Here is a 22,017-nt window from a genome sequence, read left to right on the forward strand (position 1 = left end):
ACTGTTTTAAAAACAAGCCTGCTCTTATGTTTACTTTGTGTAATGAAACTATTACTGAGGGTTGGACTAGTCAAAGTTGGGTTATAAAGGCAGAAGAATATTATGTTTATGTGCATTTAAAATGAATACAAGTTAACCATGAAACTTCAGTGATTTGAATGGACTCCAAAATTTAATGGTTTGAAAACATGAGCTAATTTCATTTTAGCTTTATTTATTCTTAATGACCTCTTTTGATAAACAAGTATTGTTTAAAGAATAAACAAGTTAGGATGCCCATGTCCTATCCAAAAAATCAAGCTCATTTTTACTTAGGTGTATGTACGCCATACCATTTAATCTTGACTGTCAGCTAAGTTCTGTACATACATATTAGGTTGTCTGGTGAGAAGTGCTAACTTTCAGTTTTAATAACGAGTGGAATATGGGGCAATACCTGTTATCCACTGGTATTAGAGTTGAAATAGCCTATCTTCTCCCTTAAGTTAATAAATTTTAATTTATAGAGCCTGTATTTGGATATGCCTTTAATCATTTGTTTTTTCCTTCAACAGAAGTATTAGGCAAATTTCTTTATGTATTTCTGTCCATCTTTAGCATAGTAGAAATGCAGAGGTTCTTATAATATTAGCTATCTGCTTTGAGGTTAAAGAAATCTCATTTTCTCTAGTAATATAATTAGGCCTTGTGGATATGACTGAGCAATTCAAAAAGACTTTTCTTTAGTGATTAGAAAATAGCAATAAAGTAATAATGGATTGCATTTTGTACATTTATTTTTATAATTAAAAAGTCCCACTTCTTGAATATTTTCATTGTAGTTGAGTGATTTGGCTTGAGGAAAATAAATTCCAAGTGTAAGATAAAATGAAAATTCTAGTTCAATTCTTAGCAACATTTGAGTTAGTTCAGTCAACTGGCAGGTAATTTATATATTTAAGTGCTTTGTTAGAAGTATACTTAGGTACCATAAGACCATAAGAATACTTATATAAAGATTAAAGCTAGTTCTTTTGATGTAGTAGTATGTATTATTTTGTTACTGATTAATGCTAATCCATTTTAGCAGAAATTCTCAGTTGTCTAAGAATTGAATATCAGATTCTCATTATGGACTGGAGCAGCCATCTCCATATTTAAGGTTTAACTTGTAACATAAATATAATCAACACCCTTGTTTAGAGGACTAACCTTCTTTTAAACAACCCTGAAGAAAATATGGTGGAAGTTTTAAAAATCAGCTTTACTGTCATAACTTACATGCAATAAAATTTACCAATTTTAATTATACAGTATGAGTTTTAATAACTCTATAGTCATATAAACACCACCACAATCAAGATATAGAACATTTTTATCACCTCAGAAAGCATCTAGTCTTTTGTCAGGTATGTTAGCTCTTAGTTTTTTGTAGATATTCTTTATCAGGTTGAAAAATATCCTTCTATTCTATTTCTTTAAAGAAAGCACTGGATCTTTTATTTTTATTTATTTTTATTTTTTAAGATATTTATTTATTTATTTATTTATGTCTGCATTGGGTCTTAGTTGAGGCATGTGGGGTCTTCATTGAGGCACGCGGGATCTTTCTCGTTGCGGTGCTCGGGCTCTTCGTTGTGGTACTTGGGCTTCTCTCTAGTTGTGGCGTGCGGGTTCCAGAGCGCCAGGACTCTTTAGTTTGCAGCATGCTGGCTCTAGTTGGGGCACATGAGCTCCGTAGTTGTGGCATGTGGGTTTTAGTTGCCCTGCGGCATGTGGGATCTTAGTTCCCTGACCAGGAATTGAACCCGCGTCCCCTGCATTGGAAGGTGGATTCTTTACCACTGGACCACCAGGAAAGTCCCAATCCTTCTATTCTTAGTTTGCTGCATTTTTATCCAAAACGGATGTTGATTTTGTCATGTGGCTTTTCTGCTTCTGTTGATATGATCCTAGAGTTCTTATTAAAGTCTGTTTATGTGGTGAATTATATTAATTGATTTTTTTTGAGGTTTTTTTTTTGGCTGTGGGGTCTTCATTGGGTCTTCGTTGCTGTGCACGGGCTTAGGCTCTAGGCACGCAGGCTTCAGTAGTTGTGACTCATGGGCTCTAGAGCGCAGGCTCAGTAGTTGTGGTGCACGGGCTTAGTTGATCCGCGGCATGTGGGATCTTCCCGGCCAGGGCACGAACCCGTGTCCCCTGTATTGGCGGGTGGAATCTTAACCACTGTGCCACCAGGGAAACCCCATTAATTGATTTTTAAATGTTGATCTTTAAACTAACCTTGCGTTCCCGGGTTAGTCATACACCTCTTGGTCATAATGTTTTATCGCTGGATCCAGTTTGCTAAAATGTTAAAGATTTCTGCATTCTAAGAAATATTGGTCTATAGTTTTCTTTTCTTACAGTGTCTTTGTCTGGTTTTGCTATCAGGGTAAACCTGGCATCATAGACTGAAGTCTATTTTCTGGAAAAGTTTGTATAGAATGGTAATATTTCTTTATTAAATTTCTGTAGAATTCACCCGGGAAACTATTTGGACCTGGAATCTTGTTTGTGAGGAGGCTTTTAACTATACATTAAATTCCTTTAATAGATACAGGGCTGTACAGATTTTCAGTTTCTTCAGTAAGCATTGATTGTTTGTGTCTTTCAAGAAGTTTGTCCATTTCATTCAAGTTGGCAGAAGTGGTTTATAAAATTCCTTATCATACTTTTAATGTCTGTAGCATCTGTCTTCTCTTTTGTTTTTGGCATTACTGATTTCTTTTTTTGTCCTCTTGAGAGAGGTTTATCAATTTTATTGATCTTTCAAAGAACCAACTTTTGGTTTTATTGATTTTCTTCTCGTCCTTTTCTAAATTCATTGAATTCTTTTTTTCTGTTTTCCTTCTTTCTGCTTTCATTTTGTTTCTTTATGGTTTCTTAAAATGGAAGCTAGATAATGATTTTGACCAGTCTTCTACTATAATGTTAAATGTTTAAAAATTTCCTGTAAACATTATTTTAGCTGTGTGTCACTGATCTTGATATGTTTCCATTTTCATTCAGTTCAAAATACTTTGTAATTTTCCTTTTGACTTTTTAATTTAACTCATTGATTATTAAAAGTGTTTTATTTCTAAATGTTTTCCAGATATCTTTCTGTTATTCATTTCTAGTTTAATTCTGTTGTAGTTGGAAAACAGTTTGATTTCAGTGTAAGTTTATTGAGACTTGTTATTTATAGCCCAGAATGTGTCTGTTCTGAAGAATGTTCCATGGAGCCTTCAGCAGAATGTTTTTTTTAAGCCATTGGGTGAAGGGTTCTATAAATGTCAGGTCAGGTTCTTGAGAGTATTCGACAAGTCTTGTCTATCCTTACTGGTTTTCTTGTTGACTTGTTTTTTTAATTGAGTACTATTGAAATCTGAAATCATGATTGAGATTTGTCTGTTTCTCCTTTCAGTTTTGTTAGTTTTTGCTTCATGTGTTTTGAAATTCTTTTAGTTGCACATACATTTAGGATTATGTCTTTTTTTGTGAACTGACCTATTATTATTATGAAGCATTCTCCTTGTTCTGAAGCCTCATTCGTCTAAAATTAACATAGCCAATGGTATTTTCTTTTGAATAGTGTCTATGTGGTATATCGTTTTTCATCCTTTCATTTGTATCTTTATATTTAACGTAGTTTCTTGTGGATAGCATATCTGAATCTGACAATCCACTTCTTTTAAGCGGAGCGTTTATTAGATCATTGGCTTTTCATGTAATAATCAATATAACTGGTTTAAAATCTGCCATCTTGTTTTTATTTTCTTTTTGTCTCATGTGAACATTATTCCTTTTCTCTTCTTTTCCTGCCTTCTTTTGGATTAACTGAATATTTTTTATTCTATTTTAACTCTAATGTCAGGGTTATTAGTTATATTTATCTGTTAGGATTTTTTAGTGGTGCTCTAGAATTTGAAATAATAAAAAGTTCAGAAAGTTAAAAAGGCATCAGTTACCACTTTTATACCACCCTAGTGACTTTGCTTTTTAAATGAATGGACAACGATGTACAGTTTTCACTATGTGGCCACTGGTTTAAAAGATGCTGACTCTGTTTTTTCATTCATTTTTGCGGGAAAAGGGGACTTGTACATAAGGTCAGTCCTGCTCCTTCAGAATCATGTTAAATGTGGCTAACAGTGTAGATACAGAACTGTAGTTAATTGTGCATTTGTGATTTTTATCACTCTGTTTGATCACAGTTCATCTTCAGGCAGCATTACACCACCATGATATGTAGCTTAAGAACCTTGGAGCAGTTCATTTAACCCTCCTATCCCTTGTTCTTTTGTTGTACATTTTAATTTTACAATATGTTTTAAACATCACAGTATATGTTCATAATTTTTGCTTTAAACAGACAATTATCCTTATTTTTGAAAGATATCACATACTCTACAATTCACCCATTTAAATTGTACAATCCAGTGGTATATTTGTATATTCATAGAATTGTGCAGCCATTGGCAATTTCAGTTTTAGAGCATTTTCATCACTCCCAAAATAAACCCCACCCATTAAGCAGTCAGTCCTTCTTCTCCACACCCACCCCCCCTTAACTTTCTGTCTCTAGATTTACCTGTTCTGGTCTTTTATGACTGGCTTCTTTGATTTAACATAGTGCTTTATAACATCAGTGTTAGCATCTATCAGTACTTCATTCATTTTTATTGTTGAATAATTTTCCATTGATGAACATTTGTGTTGTTTGCCACTTTTTGACTATTGTGAATATTGCTGCTGTGAACCCTCCTGTAAAAGTTTTGTGTGGACACGTTTTTCACTTCTTTTGAGTATATATACCTAAGAGTGGAATTTCTAGATCATATGGTAGCTCTATGTTTAACCTTTTGAGGAATTTACCAGACTGTCTTCCAAAGTGGCTGCACCATTTTACATTCCCACCAGCAATATGCAAGAGTTCCAGTTTCTCCACATCTTTGCTAGCACTTATTTTCTGATTTTTTGATTATAGCCATCCTAGTGGGTATGAAATGGTATCTCATATGGTTTTGATTTTCATTTCCCTGATGACAAATGATGTTGAACATATTTTCAGGTGTTTATTGGCCATTTGTATATCTTCTTTGGAGAAGTATATATTCAGATACTTTACCATTTTAAATTGAGTTGTTTGTCTTACTGTTGAGTTTAAGAGCTCTTTATATATCCTGGATACAAGTTGCTTTCAATATGACTTGCAAAAATTTTTTCCCCAGATTCCTTGTTGGTATCGTTTGAAGCACAAAAGTTGAAAATTTTGATGAAATCCAGTTTTTTAAAAAAATTTGTTACTGTGCACATGGTATCATATCTAAGAAGGTTTTGCCAAACCCAAGATCACAAAGATTTATTCCTATATATTCTTCTATGAGTTTTTTGGTTTTAGCTCTTTCATTGAGGTCTGTGATCCATTTTGAGTTAATTTTTGCATATGGCACAAAGAAGGATTCCAGCTTGATTCGTTCGCTTCTACGTATCCATTGTCCAAGCACCACTTATTGAATTGCCTTGGCATTCTTTTTGAAAATCAGTTGACTGTAAATATGAGTATTTCTGCACTTCCACATTTATTCCATTGATCTATATGCCTATCCATTTTTTAAAAATATTTATTTGGTTGCACTGGGTCTTAGTTGTGGCAGGTGGGCTCCTTAGTTGTGGCTCATTGGCTCCTCAGTTGCAGTATGCCGGCTTCTCAGTTGTGGCATGCGAACTCTTAGTTGCAGCATGCATGTGGGATCTAGTTCCCTGACCAGGGATTGAACCTGGGCCCCCTGCATTGGGAGCATGGAGTCTTAACCACTGCACCACCAGGGAAGTCCCTATGCCTATCCTTTTTTGCCAGTACCACTTTGTTTTCATTATTTTAGCTTTCTAGTAAGTTTTGAAATTGAGAAGTGTAGTCCATCAACTTTGTTCTTCTGATAGTTCTAGGCTGTTGATGGATTTCTTTTATCTTTTCAGCTTTTTTATTTTTTATTTATTTATTTTATTTATTTTTGGCTGCATTAGGTCTAAGTTGCTATGCGCGGGCTTTCTCTAGTTGCAGCAAGCGGGGGCTACTCTTCATTGCAGTGTGCGAGCTTCTCATTGCAGTGGCTTCTCTTGTTGCGGATCATGGGCTCTAGACACGCGGGCTTCAGTAATTGTGGCACATGGGCTCAGTAGTTGTGGCTTGCGGGCTCTAGAGTGCAGGCTCAGTAGTTGTGGCACACGGGCTTAATTGCTCTGTGGCATGTGGGATCTTCCTGGACCAGGGTGTGAACCCGTATCCCCTGCATTGGCAGGCGGGTAACCACTGCACCACCAGGGAAGCTCTTCTTTTCAGCTTTTTAAAGACTGCTTCTTGTCTTCTGCATGATATTTAAAAGGAAATCTGCTGCTATTCTTAGCAGTATTCCTCTGTATATGATGTGTTCCCCTTTCTCCCTCGATTCCCAGCTGCTTTTAACATTATTCTCTCTAGTTTTTAGCAACTTTATTAAAAATGTATTTTAGTGTGTGCTTTAAAAAAAAAAACACTTCTGCTTGAGGTTTCTGGAGCTTCTTAGATCTCATGGTTTATAATTTTCAAATTTGCGGCCATTATTGAAATATTTTTTCCTGTTCTATTTCCCAGTTATGGACTCCAGTTACATGGTGTTAGACATCTTAAAATTGTTCCACAGCTTACTGAGACTTTTCATTTTTTTAAACCTTTTTTTCTTTCAGTGTTTCATTTCACCTAGACTGTGTATCTATTGCTATATCTTCTAGTTCACTGATTTTTTTTTTTCCCCTGTATGGTCAAATCTAGAAGTTCCATTTTAAGTCTCTTTTTTATTTGTTTCATTTATCAATATCATGTTGATATTTTCTTTTACATCTTTAAATATACTTATAAAATTTATAATAGCTGTTTTAAGGCCCTTGTTTTATGGATTCTGTCATATTTTATTTCTCGATCTGTTTATGTTTCTGTTGGCTTTTCTCCTGATTATGGGTTGTATTTTTCTGCTTCTTTGACTGGTGGTTTTGATTTCATATCAGACATTTTGAATTTTTCATTTTGCGCGGTGAATTTTCTAGTGTTCCTTTAAAGAGTGTTGGATTTGTTTTTTCATGTGTTAATAAGCCTTTTGTGTATCAGTCTGGTCCTTTCTAGGCTTGCTTGTAAGTTTATTTTGGCAGAGCCACGGCAGCTTTTATTCTAGTATTTATTTGGACCTACTTTAAGGTGTGAAGACTTCACTTAGTGCCCTGCATATTAGAGGGTCTTAAATCAGCTATACTTCAATTAAAAAAAGAAAACAATACTTAAGAAAAAAAAGTCTTTTGAGAATGGAACTTGGACTAGTCTCAGCCCCTGTCCTCAGAAAGTTTCCTCTCACACACTTGCAGTATTCAACCAAAGACTCCAGTGTCTTTTCTGCATATCTCTGAGGCTCTTTCTCTATATATCTCTCCCTCTTTTTTTGGTACTCTACCTCACAAATTCTAGACATCTCATCCTTTCTGAACTCCTGTCTCCATATTCTCAACTCTGGTGGGCCATTATGATTCCACCTCTCTGCACTGCTATCTAAAATCTGTTTCCAGGCACTAAATCGGGGCATTCAGACATTTTAGTTTATTTGCTTCTTTTTCCTTACAGATTAGTTTTGAGCTGCCTATAGTTCAGTGTCTGAAAACTGTTGTTTCATATAAATTTTACAGTTTTTAGTTGAAGTTGTGCTAAGTTCCAGTTAGGAAATGACCCTTGAAATATTAGTATACGTTTTAAGTAGACAGAAAGTGTGGTGGAGAGAGATTGAAAAGAAAGAGTAATAGTCCTGTCTCAGAAACTATTTAGGATAGATAAGGAGTTGAAATAGTCTCAAAAATGCCTCTCAGATTCTATATTAGGGTGACTATAGGTGGTACACCATTAATGAAAACAGGAATTATGGTATGAAAAGCAGATTTGACAGTTTGATAATAGATTCATATTATGTACATCTTAAATCTTAAGGTGCCTGTAGGGCAGTGGTCCCCAACTTTTTTGGCCCCAGGGATCGGTTTTGTAGAAGACAATTTTTCCACAGACTGGCAGGGGCACGGGGCCTCTCCCATTGCAGAGCACAGGCTCTGGAGGCGCAGGCTCAGCAGCCATGGCTCACGGGCCTAGCCGCCCCATGGCATGTGGGATCTTCCCGGACCGGGGCACGAACCCGTGTCCCCTGCATCGGCAGATGGACTCTCAACTGCTGTGCCACCAGGGAAGCCCAGTTATTTGGTCTTAAGATGTGACTTTGGTAATTGTCATTGTATAGATATTAATGTAAACTATGTGCTGATGAAATTCAGGGTGAGCATAGAGAGTGAGAAGAAAAGGTCACACAAAAGAATGGAGCCCTAAAACAGTAAGAAGAAAATTTTTAATAAGAAGGAAGCATAGTTATCATCTTTGAAGTTACAGGGGTTAGATGACTGAGAATACTTTTTTTTTTTTACATTTTTATTCAGGTGAAATTCATATATTATAAAATTAACCATTTTAAAGTATACAGTTCAGTGACATGTAGTACATTTACCATGTTGTTGTACAACCACTGCTTCATCTAGTTCCAAAGATTTTCATCACCCCAAAGAAAACTATACCAATTAAGTGGTTATTCCCTTCCCTTTCCCCCCCTTGCTCCATCCTCTGCAACTATAAACTTACTTTTGTCTTTATGGATTTACTTATTCTGGATAGTTCATATAAATGGAATCACACAATGTGTGACCTTTTGTCTGGCTTCTGTCATTTCGCATAATGTTTTTGAGATTCATCTGTTGTAACGTGTCATTGTATGGATACATACCACATTTTGTTTATTTGTTCAATTGGTGGGCATTTGGTTTGTTTCCACCCTTTTGCTATTGTGAACAGTGCAGAAGTGAACATTCATGTACAAATATTTGTTTAATACCTGTTTTCAGTTATTTTGGGTACATACTTAGGAGTGAAATGGTGGGTTGTATGGTAATTCTATATTTAACTTTTTGAGGAAATGTCAAACTGTTTTCTACATTTTACATTTCCATCAGCAATGTATAAGGGTTCAAATTTGTCCACATCCTCCTCAACACATGTTATATTCTGTGTGTGTGTGTGTGTGTGTGTGTGTTTTATTTATTTTTATTTTTTTATACAGCAGGTTCTTATTAGTTATCTATTTTATACATATTAGTGTATATATGTCAATCCCAATCTCCCAATTCATCCCACCATCACCACTCCCCCACTTTCCCCCCTTGGTGTCTATACATTTGTTCTCTAAATCTGTGTCTCTATTTCTGCCTTGCAAACTTGTTCATCTGTACCATTTTTCTAGATTCCACATATATGTGTTAATATATGATATTTGTTCTTCTGTTTCTGGCTCACTTCACTCTGTATGACGGTCTCTAGGTCCATCCACATCTCTACAAATGACCCAGTTTCATTCCTTTTTATGGCTGAGTAATATTCCATTGTATATATGTGCCACATCTTCTTTATCCATTCATCTGTCGATGGGCATTTAAGTTGCTTCCATGTCGTGGCTATTGTAAATAGTGCTGCAGTGAACATTGGGGTGCATGTGTCTTTTTGAATTACGGTTTTCTCTGGGTATATGCCCAGTAGTGGGATTGCTGGGCTCATGTGGTAATTCTATTTTTAATTTTTTAAGGAACCCTCATACTGTTCTCCATAGTGGCTGTATCAATTTACATTCCCACCAACAATGCAAGAGGGTTCCCTTTGCTCCACACCCTCTCCAGCATTTATTGTTTGTAGATTTTTTGATGATGGCCATTCTGACCGGTGTGAGGTGATACCTCATTGTAGTTTTGATTTGCATTTCTCTAATAATTAGTGGTGTTGAGCAGCTTTTCATGTGCCTGTTGGCCATCTATATGTCTTCTTTGGAGAAATGTCTATTTAGGTCTTCTGCCCATTTTTGGATTGGGTTGTTTGTTTTTTTAATATTGAGCTGCATGAGCTGTTTATATATTTTGGAGATTAATCCTTTGTCCATTGATTCGTTTGCAAATATTTTCTCCCACCCATTCTGAGGGTTGTCTTTTTGTTTTGTTTATAGTTTCCTTTGCTGTGCAAAATCTTTTTAAGTTTCACTAAGTCCCGTTTGTTTATTTTTGTTTTCATTTCCTTTACTCTAGGAGGTGGGTCAAAAAGAATCTTGCTGTGATTTATGTCAAAGAGTTTTCTTCCTATGTTTTCCTCTAAGAGTTTTATAGTGTCCAGTCTTACACTTAGGTCTTTAGTCCATTTTGAACTTATTTTTGTGTATGGTGTTAGGGAGTGTTCTAATTTCATTCTTTTACATGTAGCTGTCCTGTGTGTGTGTTTTAATTCTAGCCATCCTATTATTCCTTTTTGATAGGGATTGCATTTTGATCTGTAGATGACTTTGGTAATATTTCCATCTTAACAGTATTAAGTCTTCCAATCCATGAACACTAGATGTCTTTCCATTTATTTAGGTCTTCTTTAATTTCTCTCAACACTGTTTTATAGTTTTCACTGTACAAGTCTTGCATTTCCTTGGCTAAGTTTATTCCTAGGTATTTTATTCTTTTGGATGCTGTTATAAACGGAATTATTTTCTTAAATTTCATGTTCGGAATGTTTGTTTCTACTATATAGAACTGATTTTTGTGGGATTATCTTTTATCCTGCAACTTTGCTGAAGTTTTTTTTATTAGCTTATTAGTTTTTTTGGTGTGTGGGTGTATTTGGGATTTTGTCTGTATATAAGGTCATATCCATTGTGAATAGGGATAGCTTTACTTCTTCCTTTGAAATTTGGTTGCATTTTATCTCTTTGTCTTGCTCTGACTTGAACTTCCAGTGTAATGTTGAAAAGCTGTGGTGAAAGCAGGCATTGCTGGTATTCCTTACTTTAGAGAAAAACTTTCATTCTTTCACCATTATGTTAGCTCTGAGTTTTTCATAAATGCTCTTTATCGCATCGTGGAAGTTCCCTTCTGTATTAGTTTCCTGGAGTTGCCATAATGAAGTCCCACAGACTGAGTAGTTTAAAACAACAGAAATTTATTTGCCAACAGTCTAAAGGCTGGAAATCTGAAATCAAGATGTCAGCTGGGTCACACTTCATCTGAGACTCTGGGTAGAATCTTTCCTTGCCTCTTTCTGGCTTCTGGTGGTGGCTGTCAATCCTTGGTGTTCCTTGGCTTGCAGCAGTGTTAACTCCAGTCTCAGCCTTTGGGGTTCTCCCTGTGTCTCTGTCTTCTAAGAAAGACACTAGTCATTGTATTAAGGACTCACCCTACTCCAGTATGATGTCATCTTATCTTAGCTGATTACATCTGTGATGACCCTGTTTCCAAATAAGTTCCCCTTCTGAGGTCTTAGGGGGTTGTGACATCAACATATCTTTTGGGGAGACAGAGTCAACCCATAAAACCTTTTATTCCTAGTTAAGTATTTTTTATCATGAAAAGGGTGTTGGATTTTGTGAAATGGTTTTTCTTTCTCAATTGAGATGATCATGTGGGGTTTTTTTCTTTCATTCTATTGATGTGGTGAGTTGCATTGATTGTTTTTTTCTTATGTTGAACCACTTTTGCATTCCTGTGATAAATCCCACTTGCTCATGGTATGTAATCTTTTTAATGCTGTTGCATTCAGTTTACTAGTGTTTTGTTAAAGTTTTTTGCATCTGTATTCATAAAGGATATTGGTCCATAGTTTTCTTTCATTTGGTGTCTGTCTGGCTTTAGTATGGGGTAATACCTCATACTGTGAGCTAGGAAGTGTTTCTTCCTTTATCCTTTTATCCTTTAGAATGATATTTTAATGAAAGTTTTCTCTGGTATTAAAAACGTGCTATCTTCAGAATCTTTTGAAGCATTCCTATGTTAGAGACTTTCTAAATTTTTTTCTAGATTTTATAGTTTTTCAATTTCCTGCTTTGTTGTCAGTGTACCTCCTGCTGCTTATAATCTTATTTTGCTTTTCCAGTTTGCAACTTCTAATCTGCTGTGAGTCAGGAAAACATATGACAGAGTTAGTTGTGTTTTTGGTTAGGTTAAATAGAATCTGTGGAAAAACAGGAGGTATTCCTCCTATAAAGGAAATAATATATTTTAGTGCAAGGGCTTTGTACATCTTTTTGGCTATTTATAATCCTTTTTGTTTCCATTTTTTTCAATTATGACAGGTTAGGTGAGCAGATGACCAAGTTCCAGATAGGGGAATAATTTCTTTACCTATGTATCCTAAAATTTATACTTGCATGTAGATGTAGTTAATCTGGAATGCCCCCACTATTACAAATGAATTATAAAGAAATAAACTATCTGTATAGCTTAGAGGTTATTTTTTCTGCTAAGACTCTGTTAGAAGGATGAATGTCTCAGTAAGTTTCTTTAAATATTGGTCTAAAAAGTATGTTGTTCCAACACACCAATGATGGATGAAATAAATGAGGTGAAATGGGTAAAACAAATCTTTGTTTTATTGCTAAAATAAAGGTCAGTATAACTTTCTTTTTATTTAAATATATAATTTTCTTTTTATTTTATTTATTTTATTTAAAAGCATTCCCACTTGCTTTTTTGAAGAACTGCTACTAATTTTCATTATTCTGACACTTTTTCACTAAATGTCATTACCTAATGTCTTCTGTACTTCCTTGTCTTACCTATATATATCTCAATCCATTTTTATATTCACTCCTTTGCATACCTTCTCAACCCCCACCATGTTATTCTCTTGGCAAACCTCAACTTTGGTTAAACTAACTCCCTGTCTACTCTGTGGTTGGACCAGAAAGTAGATTATAGCTGTAGAAAAACAAAAACCATGCATTTCATGTTAAATATGTGACCACAAATCTGAAGTAACTATCCCATATTTTCTTTATTTCTTCACATTTTGAAAACTTTTGAACCTTCAGAAATGTTGCAAGAATAGTATGATTGAGCATCCATATACCTTTCATCTAGATATACCAGTTTGGATGGGGGGCTGGGTTGCCACATTTCTCCCCAACTTTTTTTTTTTTCCCCCCAAACCATTTGAAAGTTACAGACATCATGGCACTTTGCTCTTAAATCTTTTTGGCATGTGTCTCTTAAGAACAAGGACGTTTTCTCCACATAACCACAGTATAAATACCACCTTCGGGAAATATAACATTGATAAAATACTGTTACTTAGTATTTTATTTATAATAAAATTTCCTTCATTGTCCCAATAATGCCCTCTTACAACTTTTTTGTTCTTTCACTTTAGGGTCCAGTCAAGGATCGTGCATTGCATTTCTTGTTATGTTTCTTTAGTTTTCTTTAATCTAGAATAGTTCCTTACCCTTACGTATGTTTTCCTGACACATTCTTTGAAAATTTTAAGTCACTTTTTTGCAGAATGTTCCTGAATTTTGTCTGATTCCTGGTCAGATTTAAGGTAAACATTTTTGGCTGGAATTCTACACAGGGCTGTTGTGTCTTTCTTAATGCATCACACTAGGAGACATATTATTTCCTAAAGGACTTTTTATGTTGCTTTTGAAATTCTAGGCTTTTAATAACCTTATCCGTGTCAGATAATGCTAAAAGTTGGTATCATTGGCATCTGAATTTAATGATTCAAGTGTGACTTGCTTATTCCTGATCTAGCAAAGAGGAATATAAATTAGACCTTAAAGCCTTTCTTTAGATAATTTTATTTTATTTTTTTTTTTTTTTTTTTTTTTTTTTTTTTTTTTTTGCGGTACGCGGGCCTCTCACTGTTGTGGCCTCTCCCATTGCGGAGCACAGGCTCCGGACACGCAGGCTCAGCGGCCATGGCTCACGGGCCCAGCCGCTCCGCGGCATGTGGGATCCTCCCGGACTGGGGCACGAACCCGTGTCCCCTGCCTCGGCAGGTGGACTCTCAAGCACTGCGCCACCAGGGAAGCCCTCTTTAGATAATTTTAGTATGCCTTTATCTAGCAGAAATTCCTTAAGATTTTTTAGTATGTTAATGTTACCTTTTGTGTTTTCCAGTTTTGAAATAAATTTTTATCTGTTAGCAAGAACATTTTCTTCTTTGAAGTAGTTGGTCATTGGGTTACAGCCAATGCTTTGTTTTGTTTTGTTTTTTAAACACTACAGCCATTAGACCATAATCTCTAAGAGAGGAGGGACCCCCAGCTCCTAAAACTAGGAGGACATGTGAATAAATCCTTTTTTAATAAATGTTTAAAAAATGAACCCTACTTATTTTTAATAATCCTAAGTGTGTGTCCTTGTGCCAGTAGTTATACATGAATGATATCTCTTTAAGTCTTTATTTAACAAACTAGAATTAACTTTTATTATTTTTTCCTACAAAAATGCATGACCTTTGCAAAAGATGAGAGAATGGAGGCATTTGTGCTACAATGTGTCTTTTATAATTTACATTTATATCAATTGACTAATTTGTATTGTGCTGAGCTGTTATATCATTAAAAACCCAGGTTTTACATTGTGATAATAGTGGATGATGAAGGTGATACACAATATGCAAGATGCTCTGTGGTTATGACAGGGAAAGAAAGGCTATTCTCAGGAGAAAGCTATGTCAAATACTTTGTTTTTAAGTTAGATTGAAACATATGGAATTGTCATTTTTTGTTATTGACAACCAGGTGATTATACCTGTAGCTCTTTTGTGTTTTTAATGGTGAAATTCCGGCAGGAAAATGAATGTGGTGCAAGTCTGAAGAAACACTCTAGCCCTTATTCTTTTTATCCCCAAGGTGAAATAATTAGTAATGTATTCAGCTTTTACTGAATGCTTCCTATTTGTGTAGTAAACTTTCGGTATGCTATAAAATAAGTGTGTTGTTTATTCATTTAATTTTTTTAAAGTATTTATTTGTTTATTTAGCCGTGCCGTGTGGCTTATGGGATCTTAGTTCCCCAACCAGGGATTGAACCCTTGTCCCCTGCAGTGGAAGCATGGAGCTCTAACCACTGGAATGCCAGGGAATTCCCTGTAGTTTATTCATTTAATTTTCACACCTCTGTGGCATGGGTGTGCATTTACTATCTCTGTTTTACAGAGCAAGAAACTGAGGCCCAGGGAAATTAAGTAATTTGTCTGAGGTCACACAATTGGATTCTAGTCCAGGCTCCACTACGATTATCGCTTACAGGTGATTTTTGATAGCCAGGGTTTTTTTTGTTTGTTTGTTTTGATTTGTTTTAAGGAAAGGAACTATCTATTTCATTACAGCAGGAAAAAAAAGTACAGATGAGTCCATAAGGAATAGAACTGAAAAAAATCACCTGTGATTTCATGAGCAAGAGATAAGTTTTTCTTCTTCTAAATGTTTACACATTTAAACATATAGCTTTTTCAAAGGGGGAAAATTCAACATGGTTTTGTAATATTTTTAATACATGAGCAAAACTTCATTCCATTTGATAAGATACTTTGGAATTATTTTTTATGACCTATATTTCATATCTAACATCTTGATAATTATGGTTCAGTAATTCCTTATTTCTGAATATGTCTTGATACAGTCAATAATGGCAGTTATCCTTTTGTTTACATCTATGCTCGCATTTTTTTTTTCTAGGAAAAATGACTAGACATGAAATTGCTATGCCCAACCCCAGTGATAGGAATCATGCAGAGAGAGGAAATCACCTAGCATAAAACAAATGAGGTAGCATGTCAAAAATATTTCCTTTTGTATATTGAATGAGACACACTAATGACCCTGGCTTGCCCAGTTTCTGATTTTAGCAAGTCACTTCACTTTTCTAAGTCTGTTTCCTTATCATTAACATAAGGCCTCTTGTCCGTTATTTTGAACATGGAATGAAAACAATGCATGTCATGTTTACGTTATGTATTTTTAAGCATTATATGTAAAGAAAGTAACAAAATGAAAGATTGGAACACTGTTGTTGCTTTTTCTTAGATATTAAAGAGATACATATATCTTTCTTTAATATAACTTCCCCCCCATATTTAAAAATACTGTTTTTGATTGAGGAAAAAAAATACTGCCTTTAGCCTTCTTATTTCTGTAGCATTCTTGTCCCTGAAGTGTCACTTATCATTGCTAAAAGACTCTCGCTCCATTGATGTTACTTCATCCTTATAAGCTTTGATGTATCTATATATGTCTATATCTTTTTATTAAAAGAAGTTTTAGGTTTATAACAAAATCAAGAGGGAGGTTTAGAGATTTCCCATATACCCCCTATCCCCCCACACATGAAACCCTCCTCACCCCCAATTACCAACATCACTCACCAGAATAGTACGTTTTTTGCTAAGGATGAACCTGCATTGACACATGATAATCACCCAAAGTTCATAGTGTACATTAGTGTTCACTCTTGATGTTGTACATTCTGTTGGTTTGGACATATGTATAATGACATATCCATCATTATAATAGCATACAGAGTATTTTCATTGCCCTAAAAATCTTCTGTGCTCTGCCTATTCATCTCTCCCCACCTCCCCCACTCCTGGCAACCATTGATCTTTTTAGTGTTTTCATAGTTTTACCTTTTCCACAATGTCATATAGTTGTAATCATACAGTATGTACGCTTTTCAGATTGGCTTCTTTCATTTAGTAATACGCATTTAAGTTTCCTCCATGTCTTTTCATGGTTTAATAGCTCATTTCTTTTTTGGCATTGAGAAATATTCCATTGCCTGGGTATACCACAGTTTAATTATCCATTCACCTCCTGAAGAACAGCCTGTATGCTTCCAAGTTTGGACAGTTATGCTATAAACATAGCTATAGCTATAAAATAAATGTTGTAAACATTTGTGTGCAGATTCTTGTGTAGATATGTTTCTACTTCCTTTGGGTAAAATAACAGGATGATTGCTGGATGGTATGGTAAGAGTACATTTAGTTTAGTTTTTTTGTTGTTGTTTTTTTTTTTGTCCACACTGCACAGCTTGTAGGATCGAACCCAGGCCCCTGGCGGTAGAAGTGTGGAGAGTACATTTAGTTTTGTTAAGAAACTACCAAGCTGTCTTCCAAAGTGTCTGTACCATTTTGCTTTCCCACCAGCATTGAATGAGAGTTCCTGTTCTCCACATCCTTGTCAGCAATTGGTGTTGTCAGTGTTCTGGATTTTGGCCATTCTAATAGTGGTGTCTCATTGTTGTTTTAACTTGCAATTCCCTAGTCACGTGTGATGTGGAGCATCTTTTTATATGTTTATTTGCCATCTGTAGATCTTCTTTGATAAGGTATCTGTTTTTGCCCCATTTTACAATGGAGTTGTTTTCTTATTACTGAGTTTTAAGAGTTCTTGGTATATTTTGGATAACAGTCCTTTATCAGATGTGTGTTTTGTAAATATTTACTCCCAGTCTGTGACTAGTCTTCTAATTCTCTTGATGTTGTCTTTCACAGAGCAGAAGTTTTTAATTTTAACAAAGTCCAGCTTATCAATATTTTTTTCACAGATTGTGTCTTTATCTAAAAAGGCATCATCATAGCCAAGGTCATCTAGGTTTTTTACTATGTTGTCTTCTAGGAATTTTATAGTTCTCCATTTTACATTTAAGTTTGTGATCCATTTTGAGTTCATTTTATACATATATATATATATATATATAATTTATTAGGCTGCGTCGAGTCTTAGCTGCAGCATGCAGGATCTTTTCGTTGCGGTGCGCATGCTCGCTCTTCGTTGCGGCGTGCAGGCTTCTCTCTAGTTGTGGTACACAGGCTCAGTAGTTACAGCATGCAGGCTCCAGAGTGAACGGGCTCAGTAGTTGAGGTGTGTGGGCTTAGTTGCCCCATGGTGTGTGGGATCTTAGTTCCCCAACCAGGGATCAAACCTGCGTCCCCTGCATTGAAAGGCAGATTCTTAACCACTAGACCACCAGGGAAGTCCCCAGTTTCGAGTTCATTTTGTCAGGGGTGAAGGTCTGTGTCTAGGTTCATTCTTTTGCATATGAATGTCCTATTTTTCTAGCACCATTTGTTGAAGAGACTGTTTTTGCTCTGTTCTTATTGCCTTTGCTCCTGTGTCAAAGATTAGTTGACTATTAATGGGTGTTTATTTCTGGGCTCTCTACTCTTTTCCATTGATCTATTGAATATTTGCCTCTTTTTTCCTCAATACCATATTGTCTTGATTACTGTAGCTTTATAGTAAATCTTAAAGTCATGTAACATCAATCCTCCAACTTTGTTCTCTTTAAATATTGTCTTGGCTTTAAGTCTTATCCTCTCTATATAAACTCTAGAATTAGTTTGTTGATAACCATAGAATTATTTCCTGGGAATTTGATTGGGGTTGCATTGAATCTGTAGATCAGGTTGGGAAGAACTGACAACCTGACTATTTTGTCTTCCTATCCATGAACATGTTATATCTCTCCATTTACAGTTAGTTAACCCTTGAACAACGTGGGTTTGAACTGCATGGGTCCACTTATACCTGGATATTTTTCTAAAGTAAATACTATAGTACTACACAATCCATGGTTGGTTGAATCCGTGGATATGGAGCAACAGTGGATACAGAGGGCCAACTATAAGTTATACATGGATGAACTACTGCATTGTTCAAGGGTCAGTTGTATTTAGTGCTTTGATTTCATTCATCAGTTTTGTAGTTTTTCTTATATAGATCTTGTACATATTTGTTAGAAAAGTTTCATTTTGGGACATGCTAATATAAGTGGAATTGTGTTTTTAATTTCAAGGTCCACTTATTCCTTGGTATATAAGGGAAGAAGTTGATTTTTGTATCCTGCAACCTTGCTATAATCACTTACTAGTTCAAGGATTTTTTTGGCAGATAGATTTTCTACATAGACAATCATGTCATCTGTGAAAAATGATAGTTTTATGTCTTCTTTCCTAATTTGTATACCTTTGATTTCTTTTTATTGCTTTAACAAGTACAAGAACTTCCAGTACTTTCAACCAGATGTTGAAAGGTATGGTGAGAGGGGACATCCTAGCCTTGTACCTGATCGTAGTGGGAAAGCTTTGAGTTTCTTTGGGTACTAGACCCTTATTAGATAAATGATTTGCAAATATTTTCTCCCATCTTATAGATTGTCTTTCTTGATAATGTCCTTTGATGCCCCAAAGTTTTAAATATTGTTGAAATCCAATTTATTTTTATTTTGTTTCTCATGTGTTGGTGCTGTATCTAAGAATCCATTGCCAAACCCGCTGACCTGAAAATGTACTCCTGTGTTTTTTTCTAAGAGTTTTATGGTGTCAACTCTTATATTTAGTAAGTATTGTCATCAGCAATTAGGACTAATTTTACTTAATTCTTTTATGCTTTGGATTCCTTTTATTTCTTTTTCTTGCCTAATCTAGCTAGAACTCCAGAACAGTGTTTATTAGAAGTAATGAAAGCAAACATCTTTGTTGATTCTGTTTTTCTACCTTTTTATTTTTGTTTTCTACTTTTTATTTTGTTTATATCCATTTTACTTTTTATTATTTCCTTTGTTCTATGTAGCTCTCTTTGAGTTTATCCTGTTTTCAGTTCATTGAACTTCATGTATAGATTTGTAGGTTTCTTTTTCATATTTGGAAGTTTTCAGCCATTATTTTTTCAGATACTCTTCTTTCTCCTTTTCCCCTCTGGGAAAGTTTTTATGCTAGTGTTGGTATGCTTGATGGAGTCCCAGAAGTTTCTGTTCATTTTTCTTCATTCTTTCCTCTTTCTGCTCCCTAGACTGGATGATCTCAATTAACCAGTCTTTAAGTTCATTGTTTCTTCTGCCTGCTAAAATCTGCTATTAAACCTCTATAGTTTATTTTTCATTTTAGTTATTATACTTTTCAGCTCCAGATTTTCTCTTTAGTTCTTCTAATAATTTCTCTGTATTTATTGATAGTCTTCATTTGTTAAGTCATCATTCTCTTGGTTTTCTTTAGTTCTTTGTTCATGGTTTCCTGTAGCTCTTTGTGCACCTTTAAAGATAGATTTAAAGTCTTTGTCTAGTAAGTGCAGTGCCTGGGTTTCCTCATGGACAGTTTCTATTAATATCTTTTTTTTCTACAATGGGCCATACTGTTTTGCTTCTTTCCATGCCTCTTAATTTTTTTGTTGAAAATAAGAGGTTTTGAATATTTTAACATAGTGAAACATAGGCAAGCCCTTGTGCTCTTTCTTCTGGTAACCACCAGACAGGTCAAAATATGCAACTACAGTTCTTTGAGAATAAGATCTGTGTTGCTCCCTCTGGCACTTGAAACCTAAACCCAGAGTGCAGGCTGCCTTCCTTATGGTTGTTGCCAGTCTAGAGTGGCAACAGGAATAGTAGGTCGGCAGCTTAAAGCTTCTTTCTTCAGCAAGCCTTCTAATGGTGGTTGTAATTTTTTTACTAGATTCCAGAGGTTCTGCAGAAGTTGATTCTGATACTTTTTGGCTGCTCATTAGTTGCTTTTATGGGGGAACCAAGCCCCAAAATTCCTTTCTCTATCTCTTTTGCTGATGTCACTTCCCATGGACATATTAATCTAATTTGTGGATTATCTATACACCTTACTTCTCCTTTACCATTTGTAATCTGTTTTATGACTTCAGTGAAACTCTTGTTTTGTATCTATTAGCAACTCAAAGAGAACTTAGACCATTTTAGAACTTCAGATATCAAGAGTTCTGTGTAGTGTAAGGATTAGTTACCTTTCTAATGAAAGAAAAAAGGGTGATGATACTTGGTTCAAACGTATTTTAAATTTAGTTTTGGAATATTGGGATAGATTTTTAATACCTATATTACTTGGAGGCCCAGGATAGATACTTTGGGTGATATAAGTCAAAGTTAAACTTGGATAATTCACATCTAGATAATTGAGTTGGCTTCTTTTTTTTTTTTTTTTTTGAAGTCACTTAGTTATTAGTGAATGGAAGGCAAGATTTTTATCATGGATGATTAAGCACCTTATAATTTTCATTTAGCAAATAAATGCTTATCACTATGTCAGGGTTTCTCAACCTCAGCGTTATTGACATTTTGGACATTTTAAATTATTAGGCAGACACTTCCGGATCTAATCTAGGTGCACTGCTTTTAGTAATCATGTCTTTTTTAACACCTTTAGCTGGGGAGAGTTGCTCAGCTTCTTTTGTTTTTCTTGGCTTTGAGACTATCAGACTTTCAGCCACTAGTTTTAGCTTCCGTTGATGATTTTTTTTTAGTCTCTCATTTTTTGTATGTTTATTGGTTGGCATTTTACTGTACAAATGAACTTTTTCTTTCTCCTTCAATTTGAGGTTGCTGTTTCCTCATTATTAGATTCAAATTATGCATTTTTTTAGAAATACCACCAAAGTAATGTTGTATCCTTCTAAGTGCATCATATCTGTTGGGATAGGATGTTATTTTGTCCCACTGTAGATGATAATAATTTTGGTTATTTGATGGTGTCTGCCATGCTTCACTGAAGTTAAAACTTAGGATTTAATAACTTTGACACTTTTGTCAGTGGATTTTTGCTACCTTTTTGATCATGAATTTCTGAATATAAAAAATTAGAATTAACATACTGTCCCATACAAGCGCCTTGACATTTGTCCAGGAATAAATTTGACAAATTCTACGTTTCTGTTGATTCTTTTTTTCTCCTTGGGATCAGAACAATAACAGTGCCTTATCAAATTGAGTCTCTCCCAGAAGTGCTTTCAGAAACTTCCCATTGAACATAGAGATAGGTTTTCGGCTGATGACACAAAATTAGATCTTTTGTTATTGTCCCACAAATCCCTGAGGCTCATCATTTTTTTTTTAGTCTAATTTCTTTATGTTCTTTAGATTGGGTAATTTCTACTGATTTGTCTTCAAGTTCACTTATTCATTATCATTACTCTGTCATCACTTTTCTATTATTGATCCCATTCAGTGAATTTGTTGTTTCTGTTACTGTATTTCTAGTTCTAAAATTTCCAGTTAGTCCCTCCTTATATTTCTGTTTCTTTGCTAAAACTTTCTCTTGGGAAGTTTGTTTCAAGTGTGTTTTTAATTGTTCAC

General features: G+C 35.1%; 1 protein-coding gene across 3 annotated transcripts in view; it reads left to right on the forward strand.

The window, feature by feature from the left end:
• ARHGAP5 (Rho GTPase activating protein 5) overlaps window positions 1–22,017 on the forward strand; it is a 70,696-nt gene that overhangs the window by 34,886 nt on the left and 13,793 nt on the right. The window lies entirely within an intron of this gene.

The sequence above is a fragment of the Mesoplodon mirus genome, assembly GCF_964341445.2.
Source record: "Mesoplodon mirus genome assembly, chromosome: 4".
Taxonomy (NCBI): domain Eukaryota; kingdom Metazoa; phylum Chordata; class Mammalia; order Artiodactyla; family Ziphiidae; genus Mesoplodon; species Mesoplodon mirus.